The 17,020-nt window shown below is 42.3% G+C and overlaps 1 long non-coding RNA gene across 1 annotated transcript in view; it reads left to right on the forward strand.

The window, feature by feature from the left end:
- The window catches only part of LOC107323706, a 141,945-nt gene that overhangs the window by 41,080 nt on the left and 83,845 nt on the right, over positions 1 to 17,020 (forward strand). Inside the window, exon 6 of the long non-coding RNA XR_004309503.1 lies at positions 4,889 to 5,332. This is a non-coding gene — a long non-coding RNA (uncharacterized LOC107323706). The remainder of the gene's footprint in view (positions 1 to 4,888; positions 5,333 to 17,020) is intronic.

Here is a 17,020-nt window from a genome sequence, read left to right on the forward strand (position 1 = left end):
CAGCCTCAACACAGGCCCTTTGGTTGAATCTCACGTTGATCTCTTTGCTCTTGAGTTTGCAGCCTTGATAGTCAGCATAATAGCTGTTCTTTCTGTTCCTGCAGCCACTTGTGAAGAAACCCATGGCAATTATTAATTCTGCTGCACATTTGGTTTACTGTAGGTGTTGTAGGAAAACAAGGACAGGACTTATTAAATAGCTGGAATGTAAGAAACTCACATTCAAAACCAACGTTTAAGTGTATTGTGTTACATGAGGACGTGATAGTTCATACAGTACCTGGATTTGAGGGATGATGGTATCAATTGATGAAAGCTGGCATTCCTTTTCTTCTCCTCTATTGTGCTGCTCTGTCTTCTCTAGTAAAGGTGTTCTCTAAGACTATTCGAGCCTTCACATAGGCTGAAATGTTTCCTCATCCCAAGGGAAAGAACGTAATTAAGCATTTTGGTTATGTTAGACTTCATATCGAGGCTGTGCTCTTGCAGGAAGACAATAAACAGATCGGCAACATTACCAAGAAGAGATTTAAAGCATCATCTGATTAAGCTTTTCAAAACCAGCCAAGCAACAATGGAAAGAGGTTAAAGCTGTCGAAAAGGCACAGTGGGGGAAAAAAAGAAATGACACATTTAGTTTGGTTCAGCTTATTCTCTCACAAAAGCAATTGTTAAAGGCAGTGTTACATAAGAGGCTATGGGCAGGGGGTTAGGACTTCTGGGGGTGTAATCATTGCCTCGCTGCTGCATTTTATAAGCGCTCTGGGAAATTTATTCCCCTTTTCTGCTGTCACCTATCTGATGTTTGGGGAATGCAGGTAATCTTTTCGATTGTTCTTTTTATAGCATCCCCTGTAAGAATCGTGGTCGTCCTCTCTAGGCAGTACCAGCCTAGTACAGCCAGCAGAGCTTATGGAATCCTGCAAAGCAATGCTCCAGCTTTGTGTGAGGCCCTTCAACATTCACATTATGTCCACATCATCCCAAAGCAGAGATCCTGTGCTGCAAGTGTAACTAGGGCTGCAGTGAGGCTTTCTCAGTTGCACAAAAGTACTGTAAAACAAAGCAAAGCAGATTGTGGTTTTTTTGTAGGTTTGTTCTTCCACTTCATCTAGTCTTCCTGTGATTTTTTTTTCCCCAACTGTGCAGCCTGTGTTACCTCCAGGCAATATTACTGCAATGCTCTCCCCTCCAGGCCTTCTTTGAAGAAGACTTGGATGCTTTATCTGGTGCAGTGCGTGTTTTCCTGGCCACCCCTGTGTTCACCTTGTTTGCTGGACTAAGGCTGTTTCCTTGCTTTCAGTCACTGGGAAAGACTATCTCATACCCAGGTACCAGTTTCTGTTGAATCATGGAATCGTTTGAGATGGAAGGGACCCTAAAAGGCCATCTAGCCCAATAAAAGGGTAATTGTTACACTGAGTGACACAGTCCAGAGCAGTCACAGGTACAGGTTGTTGTTTGGACTAGATGGTCTTACCAGCCTTAATGATTCTACAACTTGGCAATTTATCTCAGGAAGAAAATGGGGCCGTTTATGGAATGCTGTATAGATTTTATGTAATGGTGGGGGACCATCAGGAGTTCAAGGCTGCGTATGCACAGCTTTGACTCTACTTCTCTAGGCTTTAAAAACCTGTTGGAAATCACAGACTTATTCACACGGACCTACTGGTAGTTCTAAGCCATTGGCTTTTAAAGGTGACTCCTGTCAAGGGTGACAGCAGCGCCATGCATGTAAGCTTTATGAGTCCTTTCTTGCTGCCTTGAGCACGGGAAGCAGCTTTAGAGGTCACTAAGCTGTATTGGTGCATTGGTTGGGGAAGCAGAGCATAGAGAAAACAAACCTTCTTTCTCCCAGGCTGCCAGCTGAACAATCTGCCTCGCAAATTCCACAGTCCCTCCCACCCCCACAGTTAATGGTTTCAAACTCTCAGCTGATGAACTTGGTATAAACAGTTGTTTTTTTTTTATCAGCAGAACTGCTGAAAGAGGAAAGTGGTGGGAGCTGGGTAGGAGTGGTTTGGGGAGAAGAGAACAACGGCTGAGGGCTGAGAGAATGCAGAAGAAACAGCAGAATTAAGCTCTCATCCTCACTTTTGGTGAACTTGGCTGTATAAAGGCCCAGAGGTATCGGTCTCACCTGGGGCAGAGGGGAAGAATGGCAGGTGGAGGGGACAGGAAAAGCAATCAGAGCCATTTTCTTCCTTCCCCATCAAAGCACTTGAAAGAGCAGCCTGAATTACAGCTGCTTCTAAGGGTGAAGAAGTGCTTCAGCTTCTCTGTTACGCCACTGCTGTGCTGATTTTACAGCACACATGTGGGTCTGCATAAGATGAAAAAACAGGTGAGAAAACCTCATCTGCATGGGCTGTGAAATTCAGTAGCTGCTTAGCACGTGAGCTTGAGAGCAAGGTTTTGCTCTGAGGGATGATTGCAGTGCTCATTATGGAGGAGTCCAAACCTACCTGGTCTCCAAGCAGCTCTCAAATCTGTTATTCAAACCAACACGTGAACTCAGAGCTGTGAGCAATTGTGCAAATGAAGTGGAGGTAGGAGGCCATGCTAGCAAAGGGCTCACAGCTCAGTCTGTTGGGTTGCGAAGTGTGGCTGCTGAGGTTTCGATGCTGAGATACAAAATGTAATGGGATAGATCTGGGCCAGAAGAAACGAGCTTAAGATGTGATTTACTGTGACCTGTTCTGGTTTGCCTGTGCACAAATTACTTCCACCAGAGGGATATTACAAGGAGGAATGTGGCTCTTCTGTTTTGTCCTTTGGTGCTTTCTCAGCTGGCTGATCAGTTTTGGCAGGGAAAAGTGAGACAGGAGATGGGGAACACAGCATGGATGTGGAGATTCTCTCTGCTGTGATCGTGGTCTTGGAGGTCCAAGAGTTGGACCAGTGTTTTCTGCTCCTTGATGGTGGTTGTACCATAATAAAGTCCCATGTGCATCTGTACTTGATTTCCTCAACTGAAAGTTAGAGGGCTTGATACGAGGGTCTGAAACTTGACCTCAGCCACCTACGTTCTCCCCTGTAATTCAGGACAAATTATTCAGCCTTTTGACCCCTTTTCTGCAGAGCGGGGCCATATCTCTGCCTGGTTTCGTTCAGATAAGGAGCTTATACCTGCTTTGTGCTCACGTGTCACCGTGCACAACAGCCTCTGGATTTTTAGGGGCAGCTGCTGTGACTGAGTAGTGAGCGAATGCTGGGAACTGCCTTTCTGTTGTCTGGGTAGTCTTTGTGTCTTCATTCTGAAAAGCTGGATCTCTATGTGCAGTAATACCTTGAATAAGATAGGAAAGCAGAGGAGTGTTCCTTGCCAGATGCCTGGGAAACAGAAATAGTTGTTTTCTTATGCAGTCTCACTAATTGTGTAGGATTACCAAATAATTTGGCTACTGGCTGCTTGCTTTCTCCAGCCTCTCTTGATTTCAATAGTAACTGTTGGTGATCAGTTTTAGAGCTTTCCTTCCCTATTAGGTGCAGTGCTGCCTGTATACCTGCATTTACATACACGAGTTGGTCTCAGCTCATTATATTCACTGGGAGAACAAACAGTTCAGCAGGATATTGTTTAAATATGCACTCAAATTAGCAACAGTTTAAGAACGTTTATGTTTTGTATATAGAACAGGAAATGGAAAGATTGAATGGAAAATAGCATAATAGAGCACACAAATGAAACTGTCTTAAATGCCATCACGTGGGCTATGTACCATTTAAAACCTCAAAAATAAGATCTACTTTGCTTATAGGAGCAGAGCTAGTCTTATATCTCTTCATAGGGATAAGTTTTATCTCACAGCAGTGCCCATATTGGTTGTAATAAACTGCATTGGGGAGTTGATGCGCTTGTAAGCATACATACTGGCTGGGGGAGAACTTAGGTTACACAAGATTTCTCTCCTGGTGGATGCAGCTTCATTCATACATTACAACCATTACAGTAAAAATGATATTGGTTTGCATATTCCAGCAGAGAATTGCTGAGCAGTCAGAGCTGCTCTTGAAAACAGTGTAAAACCCTGATCTGAATGTGTGTAAGCTGCCTATATCGGACCACAGGTACTGCAAATTAAACACTTGAAGTTAGTGGTCTCCCTTGACCACAAAGGACCTCTTTCTCTCAGTTTGCTGCCAGTCATCTGGACATTATGCCTTTTATCTCTTAGAAATGGTGTGAAAAATAAATTGTTTCTGAAAAACTCAAAAAATAGAGCGGTGAGAGCAATAAAAATCCCTGTGAGGAGGTTAATTTTGTCTTCAGGGAAGGTTTAGAGTAATATGCTGTAAATAAGGTGTAGGACCTCTTACTGATCCTCAGGGGAGGTGAGAAAGTACTGAACAGCTGTTGGTCCAAGCTTACTTTGTTCATCACAGTCCCTACATATGGGGGGAGCACAGAAGAGGTGAAAGAAGGGTACAGTCATGAGAGATGGGACTGACTGGCATCAGTGCGATGGAGCAAACAACATCAGCAAGATGTTCTCCCTCAGTTTTGAGGTCTTTGCTTCTGAAATTGGCTTTTTGGTGACTGCGTAGTCAGCAGAGAACTTAACTGCACCTGAACTTTGGCAAGCATCTTCTTGAGTTATTTGCTACCACAAGTTCTGAATCGTGCTCCTTCCAAAGCATCAGGTGTAAAGGGGATCCATCACTTGGCAGCAGTGGCAGATCATAATCCAGTAAGTAGAGTAGGCACTAGAGGGAGATACAGAGCTTTTTAAGGCTTGAAACACAAAGTATTTATTTTAACATGGCCTCATGGACTGCAAGAAACTAGCACAAACTAGTTCGATTGTCCCCTTGTAAATAAATGGGAATGCTTTAATGGTAACATCTGCCATACTGAATTTCTTCTTTGTTCTCTGTCTTTCAGGAGCTGTACAGCAAGATCATCCAAGCAATTGTAATGTTTATGGCTTCTCAGTTCTCCAGGAGCGTATTGAGGTGTTGACACACAGTGCTATTACCTTGGGGAAGCTGTTAGAGGTTGCTTCATGCTATGGTATGGACTTCTATTCATCAAGAGTAGTTACCTCTATCTTGATAGGAAGAGAGAAGACAACAGTAAGAATTACTGCATCATATCAGGTGCATCTGAAGTAATGCTCATAGAGAGGTGACGATGGCAGGAACATCCCTACCTCATCTGGACTGAGAGCTTCAGAATTGTTGTGGCTGTATCCCAAGGTTTCAACTAACAAGAACTCTGGTGGTCCTACCTAACACTGCCTACTCCATTGAACTCCCAGAAGCTGCTCTGCTATTATCTGTCCATACCTTGAATATCATTGGCCTGTTGTAAGCACAAGTCAGAGCGGTAAGTGTACAACTTCATATTTGTGCTTCTTTTTCTTTTCCTGCATGAGGGTATGACAGCATAGATTTAAAGAGAGAAAACATTTTGTGTAGATACTGAAGCTGGTTGTGGGAGTTCTCCCAGGGTTTGCATGGTGGCTGGAAGCGTAAAAATTATAGCGGATCATCTCTGTGGCAGTTCATTGTAATGTTGTGCTGGTAAGAATGATGCTGTGAGATGGAGGATAAAGTAAAGTTAAACCATTTTATGGCTGGCTGAGTGAAATTCCATTGAATGACAGGCATTTACTCCGACTTGGTTGGAGTATTATGGCTGCAGTAGGTTTATTTTTCCTGTGGGCCTCTGGGTTTTACTGAACTCGAATAAGCCTGAGGTTTTGGAGGCAACTGGATTGAGCGTATCAGTCTCTTGTGATGTCCTGTTAAATCCTGCTGCTGTTGTTGCATGCGACCCATTCTTCCTGCATAGTGAAACATTGCTGCAATCTCTGATGCTGTAGTAACTCTTTTGGTAGTATTCTCCCTCTATTCAACTGAGGAGGGCAGATTTGGGATGTTTAATAAGAAGATGGTGTTTCAGTCTTATGGTAATGTAACACTGCATAGAGTTATCACTTATCAACTGAAAACAACCACACAGAATGTGGGAACTGCAAATGGAAAATTCTTTTTGCTTCAGCCCACTTCCTTTTATTGCACCAGGAAGGGAAATATTTGTATGGAAGATGCAGATCTTACGGTGAGTGACAGATTACCATCTTTGACAATGCACGTGATTCTTAATATATCTTCAGATATATTCAATTGAGCACGTGGGTGTCAAAATAAAGCAAAATAATCCATAGCTCTTCCAAACAGCTCTACTTTCAGGAGGCTCATTGGTGTTGTCAGTTGTTACATGATGAGATGCACAAACTGCGTAGTGTGTATATCCACTCTTCTTGGAAGTAAAAGAGAACCGGTATTCGATATTCAATGTGAGTTACAGTCATGATTGTCAGATCAAAGTAACATCCTGTCAGTTCTAATTTGCTGCTGTTTTCCTGAAATTTTAAAGGGCAGAATCCTTCAGTGTTCCTATTCAGGTGTCAGATTTGCATTATAACAAATTCAGCCTGTTACCTTCTGACATCCTGATAAGTACAGCCAAAAAAAAAAAAAAACATTATTAAAAATCATGGAACATGCCCAAAATTACCTTGGAAAGTGGCAAATAGGAATAATTGTAACTCCTAAAACTACTGAGCTGATTCTCTTCTTTCCTTGGCTTTATTTTTATGTTTCTGTCAGAATTTAAGATAAGTGAGAGGCTGAACCCGAGCTTGACATCTCAGTTACTTTTAACTAGGTTTATATTCTGAATGATTGAAATCAGGAGATGAAAATCACCCTTGTTCCTGTCTGAATTTGTTTACTCAATGATCAGTTTTCCAAATATACTGCTTGCTAAGACATTTGTTGCTATAAACTTGTGGGTCGATGGCCATGGAGTTGACATACAGGCATTGGGGATGGGTCTTCCATGTTAAGAACTGATGTGTGTGTATGTTTTGTTTTGCACACATTGGCGTTAGCAGTTTGGAAGCTGCAAGGCAGAGTAACTCACAGCTGAAAAGTGTGTGCAGAAGTTCTGAGCTGAAAAATGTATGAGCTAAGAAGCTGGAAGGATGCGGTCATGCTTATGGTAGTTAAGGCTGTTTGAGATGTCACTGCTCCAGTCTTGCAATGATACCATAATATGCAGAATTGCAAGCAGGAGCCATGTGTGGGTATGTTGTCTCCATCAGTGCATGGTTAGGGAATTTAAATTAAACAGGTTTTTCAGCAATAGGTTAAACAAAGAGAACTGGCTTCTCATTAAGCTGCGTAAGCAGCACTTTCAGGTTGGTTCTGCTATCGGTGTGAAAGCTTCTCACTGTTCAGTGGTAATAAGCAGCAGGGGATGGTAACGGCATAAGCTGCTCCAGGAGTGTTTTCAAGATGATGTCTAGAAGCAATCTTGATATAAGCACCAAAGTGCCATTGTGTTTCTGGGATTAATATGGGCATACATTCATCTGCTTACATTCCCTCCAATTTATTTCCTTGCAAGTTGCAAAACTACAGAACAAATGTTTCAAACAGAGAGAATTCTAAGATCCAAAAGGAATAACAACATAAGCAGAAGGCGCTCACTGATGCCAGTAAATTCTTTATGGCTGCGACTTATTCATAAACATGAGCAGATAAGTATTCAAGGGGAAGAAAGGACTAGTTTTTAAGTGATTGAGGCACGAAATACACACAAGGCTCCTAGGCAAATCTAGTGATAAGGGTAAAGTGTTGCTTGAGAGAGAAGCAGCTGACACAAATTTAATGGCAATGGAACAATCCATTGCACACAGCCAACACGTGCTGTATTTAAACAGAGGCGTTTAGGCTGATCTGCATGTTTCCTAGTGTTAATGAAGGTAAGTCCCGGTGGCTCACAGGCCTTCTTTATAGCTCTCAGCTAGGTTGGTGCTTGTACATAGGACATCAACACAGGGTTGTATCAGAAGGGTCCTTATTTTTATACCTCCTGTTCTGCAGACAGTGTCCAAAGGACAAGATGCAGTGCCTTTAAAATGCCCTGACAAAGGCAAAAGGAAGGATCTCTGTTTCCTATTGTTATGGAGGGGAAGTAGACATTCACACTGAGGAATAGACTTGTCTGTGGTTTCCTTTGGCAGAGCTTTGAGTTTGGGAAACTGGTTTCAAGTCCCACTTGCACACGTGTAAAACAAAACTATTCTACCTCACCCTTAATCAGCCAGCAATTACGGGGCTAGAGCAAGAAAAGACAGGTTGGAACAGGATGCCAAACCAATGCATAGATTTGTTAGCAATTTCCTTTCCTACTTAAGTGCATAAATAATCAAACGTGAACACTGGAAAAGCTCAGATATTTCCCTTGGGACATAGGCTTGCCTTGCATGCTTAAAATATTTATTTATTTGAGCTGTCAATGTTTCTAACTCTATCAAGGCTGAAACAGCCGTAGAACCTGCAGATGAAAGATGGGACTTGAAAAGGGAAAGAAAGCAGTGTGTTAGGCCCATTTAATTTAAATGTGCTGTATTAAATCTAAAGCTCTGTCTCCACAGTGTCTGTGCAGTTTGGCTCCTTATTAGTATTACTAAGAAAGAGAAGATATTTTAGAGCAGGCATGGTTTAGATTAAGCTAATTTAAGTTAGCGCAGTGGTTTAGAATACCAAGGCACTTTTGTACTGATCTCATTGTACTTCAGTTAAAGAAAAGCAGTTGGGTGTGTGACAGCAGTGCTTTGAAATGATAACTGAGCCGCTCTGCTTCCATATCTCCTGAGAATATGGGAAGAGGTGTTGCCTGGTGGTGCAGAGAATAAAGAACAACGAAGGGCAATGCAGTTTGCCCTGAGACAGCAGTAAGTAGGTCAGCGAGGCACGGTCCTGCTCCTGATGTTTGTTCTGTGTGTTTTGATGGAGCACCACTGAGCTACACAAGTGGGGGATCTTAGTTTTGTCCATGTGAAAAGCCAATGAGCCGCTGCGAGCCATCAAACCTGGCAGGTGCTTACACATTGCTAAAGAGCTTTGAAAAACTCATCAGGGAAGAGAACCTTTTATTTATCTGCCAGATTCTCTCAAATAACAGAAGGAAGTGCAATTGTGTGAAGGGTTTTTGAGTCACCACTTTTGGTACGAAACACCAGGGCTGCATTAACCCTGATGAGAGAGGGTCCTTGTTAGAGGAGCCTGCCCTTTGTTAAGGGCTGAGATTAAGAGTAAGCACTGAACTGGCCTTGGTTTTGTTTCTTTGAGTGATTTTTCTTTATTTTTTGTTAATGTTTGTGTGGGACCTTTCGTTTACGGGTCAGCAACCTGTGGCTGGAGTTTCTTGGTGGCACTTCAGTCAAAGCAGCATGACCTCATTTTGTGGATTAATAAAATCGTAGGGTTCAGTGGATTATTCACAATATCAAACCCCCATAGAAAAGCTCAGAGCTAAGCTGTTATTTATTTGCTGCTTCTCTTTTCCATAGCCTGAGTTGCAGCAAGGGAAGGAGACCACGTAGAAGATGAATTGTAATCAGTGGAACTTCCAGAGACAAGTATTAGTGACAGTATCATTCTTGCTAAGTTATTCTTTCAATGGTGAAAATATAGTTGATGTCAGATAATGAACTTTTGGTAATTGCCTATTACCGAGATGTTTTAAGTTAATGAACAATGAGTTGGGGGTTAGTTTTCAGAAGAGCTTGCTTTTCTTTCTCTGCTAGCGTTAGTGATGTCCATTAAAAGTATCTATGGAGCACTTAATGAAAGGAAAATCATTGGATGGAGCCATCCCATGTAATGAGATTATTTCAGCACTTTACTCCTTATTTTAGCATGGAAAATTAGAATTTTGGGCAGGTGTGGAAATCTGTTGACTTTCCCTGCAAATATAATCCAAGCACCAGGGGAAATTTTCTTTAAGGGCATGTTTTTGTGACTGTATGAAGTGAAATCGAAATGATGTACATTCATGAAAGGTCATCTAAGTGTAAGTTATTTGTCAAGATAAATTAAAACTTATATTTATTCTGCTTGACATGAGCTATTAACTGGAATTTCTGGTCTAATCAGTTATTTGCATTCAGAGAAGGAAGTGATTGTGAGGTCAGGTTTCCTTTGGAGTCAGATTTGTTATAGTTTATAGTTTCTTCAGCCAGTAATTTACCCCAAACACCTTCTCCTCTCCTTCTCCAGGAGACAGCCTTGCTAAGAGATGTCACTACATCCATGTTAGGGCACTTGTTTTTCTCCCACCAGCCTGAAATCGACTCTGCTGCTCTCATTGACCCTTCTGCTCTCTGGGATTGTGTTCCCTGTCATTTTATGTTCCTAAAACAAAAGATGGGTTGGTCTGAAAGGAAAACAGCTCTGACATCTCTCAAGCCAGTGGTGTTCCCTTTTCTCTCCAGCCCCATAAAGCTGTCCCCACTATTTACCCCATACACTCCCACTGTGTCCCATATGCTTCAATCATAACGCTTAACTCTGTGGGTTTTTTCTCATTTAAAGGAGTGTCTATTGACACCCTGTTGATCTGACACAAAAGCACTGTGCCTATTTTGTGGAAAAGGAGGACTGCTGAGGGTGTGCAGCTCTAAGGACATGACACTTTGCATTTCTTTATGCTCGTTAGACAAAAGAGGCCATAATTAGGCTTCAGGCGGGCTTCTGTCATAAAGAAACCAGAGGGGAATTTCTTTATATGTCAGGTTTGCAACAGTGTCTTCTATAGCTATAAAATGTACTCAAGTATTTCCAAGACCTGGTTGGCATTGAGCTTGATGTGAGCTTTGTGTACCCGCAGCTAGAGGCCTATCGTTTGAATGTTACATCCATTTGCTGTTTTTATTCCATTGTCGTGTAGGGCTTTTTTTTGTCCATTATCACTGCAGCCATGTTTTGAAATCAGCACTCCCCTCCCATGGATCTGTTGCTTTGCTGTGTGTGTTTTGAGACCGCTCGCGCTGCATATCAATGGGATTTAGGATGAAACAAGAGAAGTCCTGGGATTTTTGTAAGCCAATCCCATCATCTGTCTTTTGTGAGCTTGGAAAGCTGTCAGTCTGCACAGAAAACATACTGGCAGACCTGGCTGCTGCCTTGCTGCTGAGAGGGTTTCTGCAAGGACAGCCCAAGTCATGCAGTGAATCCTTAAACAAGCCAGGGAGGAAAACATTGGAGTCGAGGGAAGGTTCCTCCTGGATTTTTGTGGCACTTTTTGCTTTCTGAGAGCATCCAGTTGCAGAGGACAAAGCAGTGAAGGATGTCAAAGCTCGCTTTGCTGGAAATCTCAGTGGTGTTTTCTCTAGGTTAATACCCTCAGCACTCCTTTCAGATAGGCCACCGTCTCTACCATCTCACAGCCCTTGGCATTCTTAATTTATTCAGGTTTTAAATAGTTCAGGGAACCAATTTAAAGGTTAACCACTACAGGTGTGTTGTGAGGAAAAGAAAGATGTATTGCTGGCAGGAGATGGATGGCAAACACTTCTGGATTGGGCTGGTTGAAGGTTGTGAGCTTCTTCTGTGACCACTGATTGAGTTTCTGTGTGTAGTGTGTGAAGAATAACCTGCATCTGTTCTAACTGCTGGGGAACAGCTTTGTTACGAGGTGATGCTTCTGAATAGCAAGACAATGGTTGTGTTGGTAGTGCTGCCTGGGATCAGCATGAACCGGCTGCAAGAGGAAGAAAAATGCTGCTTTCTGCTATGCACTGTGTTAATTAACAGTCTTCAAGGTAGGCCTGGGATATGTTCCTCTTGACAGGAGTCCAGGGCTTCACAAAAGCAGGGCTGAGAGTTTGAGGCATCACTGGGAATCTGCAGGAGCTTTATTGTGTTAAGCTCACAAATCCACTTCCAAAAGGTTTAACGCGCTGAGAAACCAGACAGTTTGTAAGATGGTCTTTTTGAACTAATTGAAGTTAACTTGCCACAAATTCTAGCTGTAGACAGGTCTTAAAAGGCAGATGGAACGTGGAGCTTTGTTTCTAACCATACCTAATGGCTACGGTGCTAATGATGTCATGGGTCTTTGTCTATGGGAGACTTGTTTGGAGAAGTCTGATTCAACTCTACATTATGAACAAAGTGGATACAGAAGACAGGTGTCTTATCTTTGTTCTCTATCTGCTTGTTTTGATGAATTTTTCTTTGAGAGGGAATTTCTAGACAGAAAGAAATAAGACCCAAACCTACCAAACAAACAAGACGGAAGGCTTGTAAATTCCAGCTGGGCAAACAAACCATGTTACTGACAAAGTGTTATTGTTCAGAAGTCGGATGTGGCCACTCGTTTAAAGATTGAAATCTCAGCTGGTTACCAACAAAAGTGGGCTGGAAAAGCTCAGTCATTGAATGCAGAGGAGGTAGTGCAGAAGAGGGGAATATTTTGAGCTTTTGCTTCTTCTGTGTTGGAGGTCATAGAATTTTTCCTAATATCCAACCTGAACCAGCCCTGGCTCAGCCTTATCCCATCACCTCTCATCCTGACAGGGAGCCTTGCACAAGGATCCCTGCTTTTTACATATACTTCCATGTCCCACATTGTTTGTAAAGGGAAATATCCTTTAAAGATAAAAATATAAATACAAATAGGAGCCAGCATTCCCCCCTATGCATCCAAGTTCATACTTCTCATGTTATTGAGGTCTGCGTTGGTCAGAGGTTCAGCTGAGTTTTTCCCTTCTGAGTCTCGCATGCTGCTGTCTGTCAGCTTTCTGACTCTGCTGTGTGTTTGTTCTGCCACGCTGCAGTGTGGAAGCACTGTTAGCAAGCGAGAGCCCAGGGAGCAAATCTCCCCCACACCTCTTTGTCTTTTTGTCTTCGTACATCGTCTTTTCTGACAAGTCTATGACAGTCTTGCAAGAATTCAGAGTGCGGCTTGTGGATGGCCATGCTGCTACTTGGGCAAGTGCCATGCATTGTCAATGTTTAAACACTTGACCCTCATCCTAAAGGCAAGGGGAAAAGAGATTAGGTAATGCATGTTGGATTACTGGTAATATATGTTGCTCTGCTAATGTCAAAGAGGACCATTGGAAGGCATACACAAAGTACGTGCACAGAGACATTACATCAAATATTTTTTGAAATATACTTTTTCTTTAGTGTCTACGTTGGGTTATTTTCAGTTTCTTCTGCTAAAATACAGTGTGGGCCAAAACACTGATGTTAAATGGTGCAGGTCCAGTGAACACGCTGGAACAACTGGCCTGTCTGACTCAATCATTGCAGATGATAAAGCAGTGAAATGAATTTGCACAAGAAAAACAACAAAAGGGGAGAAGGAGAGGAGGACGGGGCTCTCATTACCACCTTTCAAGTCGGTTCATTTGCAGCAAGGACAATTCAGGCCACTCCTCTACACTGTTTCTGTCCTGCTTACTGGGAGGGGTGGTTAAATATCTTTTTAGGTATCAGAATTGCTGGTTCTTTCTGCCTTGTTGACATCGTTTGTTTGTCTTTGGTGTCTGGACGACGTTTTGGTGCAATCCGCTTGGAGATGTTTAAGGAAATGGTCAATATGATACTTAGGGAGGTGATTTATGAGCAATATTTGTGGTAGGTGGATGGTTGGACTGGGTGGTCTTTTCTAACCTTAATGATTCTATCTTGCTCTTGTGCCGTCTCTTGTAATATTTCTCTTCCAGGCATAGCAAGTTATTAAGTTATGAAAACTATTAATTTTCCATCTCAGATCTCCAAGTTTTCTGAGTAATTTGAATTCTAGGCTTGTATCCTTTTTGTTTATTAGGGGATCACAGATGATTGATGAATTGCAAACACTGAGTAATGTATGTTCTCTGGGACTCATTAAAGCTTAGGACCAAGGTCCTCCTTTTATTTACCTCTTTCCAAAATTGACATTACCTTAAATAAAATCTTCTGGCAGGATTTCCCTGCAACTTTGAGCATTCTGTCACCTCAAGCGAATAGAAATTAGAGTTGTTCTGCTATTTTCCATCTAGCAGAAATTAGGCCTATGTCTTAAACGTCTTCTTTTTCCTCCCTTTCCTCCATTTCTGATGCCGTGCCTATCACAGCTTAGCACTGCCAGGCTGTACTGAGTCCTTACAGCAGCTTGCAATCCATCCACGTTTTTCATAGTCCTGTCAGACTTTGAGCTCATCGGTATTCGTGTAGGTGTAATCGCACCTGCAAAATTTGAATTACCGTGTTGATAAGTCTGTGACAGAAATGGACTGAGACTGAATCTGGTACAAAATTGATAAGCCCTCGCGGGGAAGAATTGGATAAAAGAGAGACACCTGCTAATGCACACTTGTTTTGAACTGGGCAGATATAAAATGTATCTCCTTGATATCCCCATTCCCGGAGCATCATTCAGAGATCATTTGCATCAAGAAATGGAAGGAGCCCTTCAACCCCTGGGTGTCTGGCAATGAGATGAATTGCTGAGCCTCTACCTGCTGGCATCTGGCCTCTGCCATTAGGAGTTGGGATTCCTTCGGGGCTGCAGAGTACAGGCAGGGGCATTGCTGGTTATGTGTGAAGGTAGCATGGCTTTTCCCTTAGGAAACACAGACAGGTTGACCTTTTTGAATTTGAATTAACAAAATAAAGAGTGTCAGCCATCCTGAGCAACACTTGACCTCGCTGATGAACTGAATGTAGGATTTTTTTTCATGAGATCATTGAAACACGTGGAAATCCAGAGTCTTTCGGCTGCTTCACATGTGTGCTAAGAGCCTTATCGCTGTAACTTAACTTAGTTAAAAGCAAAGCAAATAAACCTTCTGACCCGAACTAAAATACCTAAAATACACATAGCTCAGACTTCCCTCTTTGCAACAGATATTCTCATTGCCATGTAAGCTTAAAACTGATAAAGTGAAGATCAGTACCCATTCTGTTTAAGGCACTGTTGTCTTCCAGCAATGAGGGCTGCAGGTTTCATGTGATGCAGAGATAAAGAACGATTCACAAAGAGCCCCCATGTATTATTGCTAATTCTGTTCTGTGTCTAGTGAAGGGGTCCTGTCTTCTGTCAGAAGGCTTAATGAAATGTTAATTTCCACTACTAATCAACTTGAAACGTAATGGCAGCAGCTCGCTAATAAATAAGTGAACTTTGTGTTTGCCCTGTGCTGCTCTGGAAGATGTCCAGGTTCTTCCTTGTGCAATTCATCTCTTTTGCAGAATAGAGGAAAGCAGCAGCTCAGCAGAACGGACGTAAATCCATCATGTTTCAAACACTGTGTAGCCAATTAAATACTTACCCAAGTCTCGTTTTAGCCTTAGAAATATGTTCTATCATTACAGGTTTTCTTCTAACTCGCTCTGCAAGGGTTGCCAGCCCCAAATCTTCCAGGACCTTTGATTAGGTGAATGCAAAGTCTGTGTTTGGAGGAAGCTGCAGGAACTCTAAGTTTGTATAAAGCTGTTGCCATGTAGTGAACAGAAAATGTTTGCTTGAAGGTTTCACGTTTCAATCTAACCCAGGCACCTTACCCTAATACTTGCCTTTGGGGTCTGTTAAAAACACTGATAACAGTCAGTGTTATCAGGGGAGGAAAAGATGGGAAAGGGAAAAGAATTGCTGGATCTCTTTGCTTTCTTTCCTCTGTAACTTCAGCTGCTGTGTTGCTTTGAGTTGCTGAAGCAGCTTAGGAATGTTTTCTTGCCTAAAGAATCTATAACAATTCCTGACCAAAGATTTCCTATAAGCTCGTGTATCAAACACAGGACATCAGCAAGCTGATTATTAATCCTTTACAAACTGTGGAGCTCAGGTTTTCCACAAGCACCGCAGTTGGGTGCTGCTGGCTGTCAGTACTGCATAGAGCTCTTGCTGCACACAGCATCTTGCAGCCCCCTGCTGCATGCCCGTGGGCAGGCTTCAATTATATGCTGGCTAACCTCCAAGAGAATGCAAAGTAACCCCGTATCAGATAAATGCTTATTGCTCAGCAGAGCTGCACGTTGGTTTTTTGCACGTGTTCCCTGCTCCTGGGAACTTGCAGAGGTGTGACACAGTGGTGCACTGGTGACAAATACTCAATAGGAAGCAGCTAGGCTGTTATTTATATGTGATGGCAGGCCAAAAACACTAGCATCAGGTGATGTACATCGCATAATATAGCAGTTGATTATAGGAGAAGGCCAGATATGTGTTGGAAGTACAATTACGCAAAAAGCCTATAAGTATTAATGATATATTAGTTAATTATCTCAGACATCACTAAATAGCAGTCTGCTGCCATTGGTCTTATCAGCCAATTACTCTCCGTTCTAATGATGCGTTCCTTTCAACACGTGTTTTATTGATTACTCTTAGTGCTGTTTAAAATCTGAATCTGTGAGTGGAATTTTCAGCAAGCACATCTGGATTGCTCCATTGAGGCTGATTTTGGAATCCCTAATGGAAGACTGAAATGCATGCCCTTGCAGCTCTTAAAATGCACTGCACGTGCAGCGTGGCCAACATTTCAAAGCAGATCTTTCTGAACAGCGTGCACGCTTCTGTGATTTTAAGTTGCAGACTTGCACAATGTTTTCCTTAGCCCCACTGATTTGGGGGCTGTGTGAAAGCATGAGAATCTCACCCGGGGTTTCTTTGTTGAGAAGCTTTTGAATACGGTCACTTGGATTAGATTGCACTTAAGGACTTCCTTGTAGTTGAGGACTTTGAATGTGTTTTCCAGAGGCTTTGAAAATACCTTCATGTAGTCTTGAGGAGTCTCTCTTTGAAGTACTTTGAAGCCTGCATGTCAGAGCTGGGTTTGGTTGAGTCCTGTTCTTGCAGGATGGTGGAACTGAAGGCAGTTTTCACAGTTGTGGCCTGTCCTCTTCACTCTTCCTCTACGCATCAAGTTTTGAACAAATGATTTCTGTTTGTTTCGAAAGCAGTAATTATTCTGAGTACTTTTTTTGTGTGTGGTCCTGTAATAAGTCATTAAACTGCAACAGAATGCCCAGAAGGGTAGGTGAGATTTATTGAGTCCTGACCTACGTGTATTTATCTCTGGCAACCGAGCATACAGAGATGAAATAAAATCAGGAAGGTGACAATTGAGGATATTGAGTAACTGAAGTAGGTGAATTGAAGGCAAGGAATAAGGAACAGGGAATGAAAACTTGAGTTTTTAAATAGAAAAGAGGCTTGAAA

Source organism: Coturnix japonica, chromosome 22 (assembly GCF_001577835.2).
Source record: "Coturnix japonica isolate 7356 chromosome 22, Coturnix japonica 2.1, whole genome shotgun sequence".
NCBI lineage: Eukaryota > Metazoa > Chordata > Aves > Galliformes > Phasianidae > Coturnix > Coturnix japonica.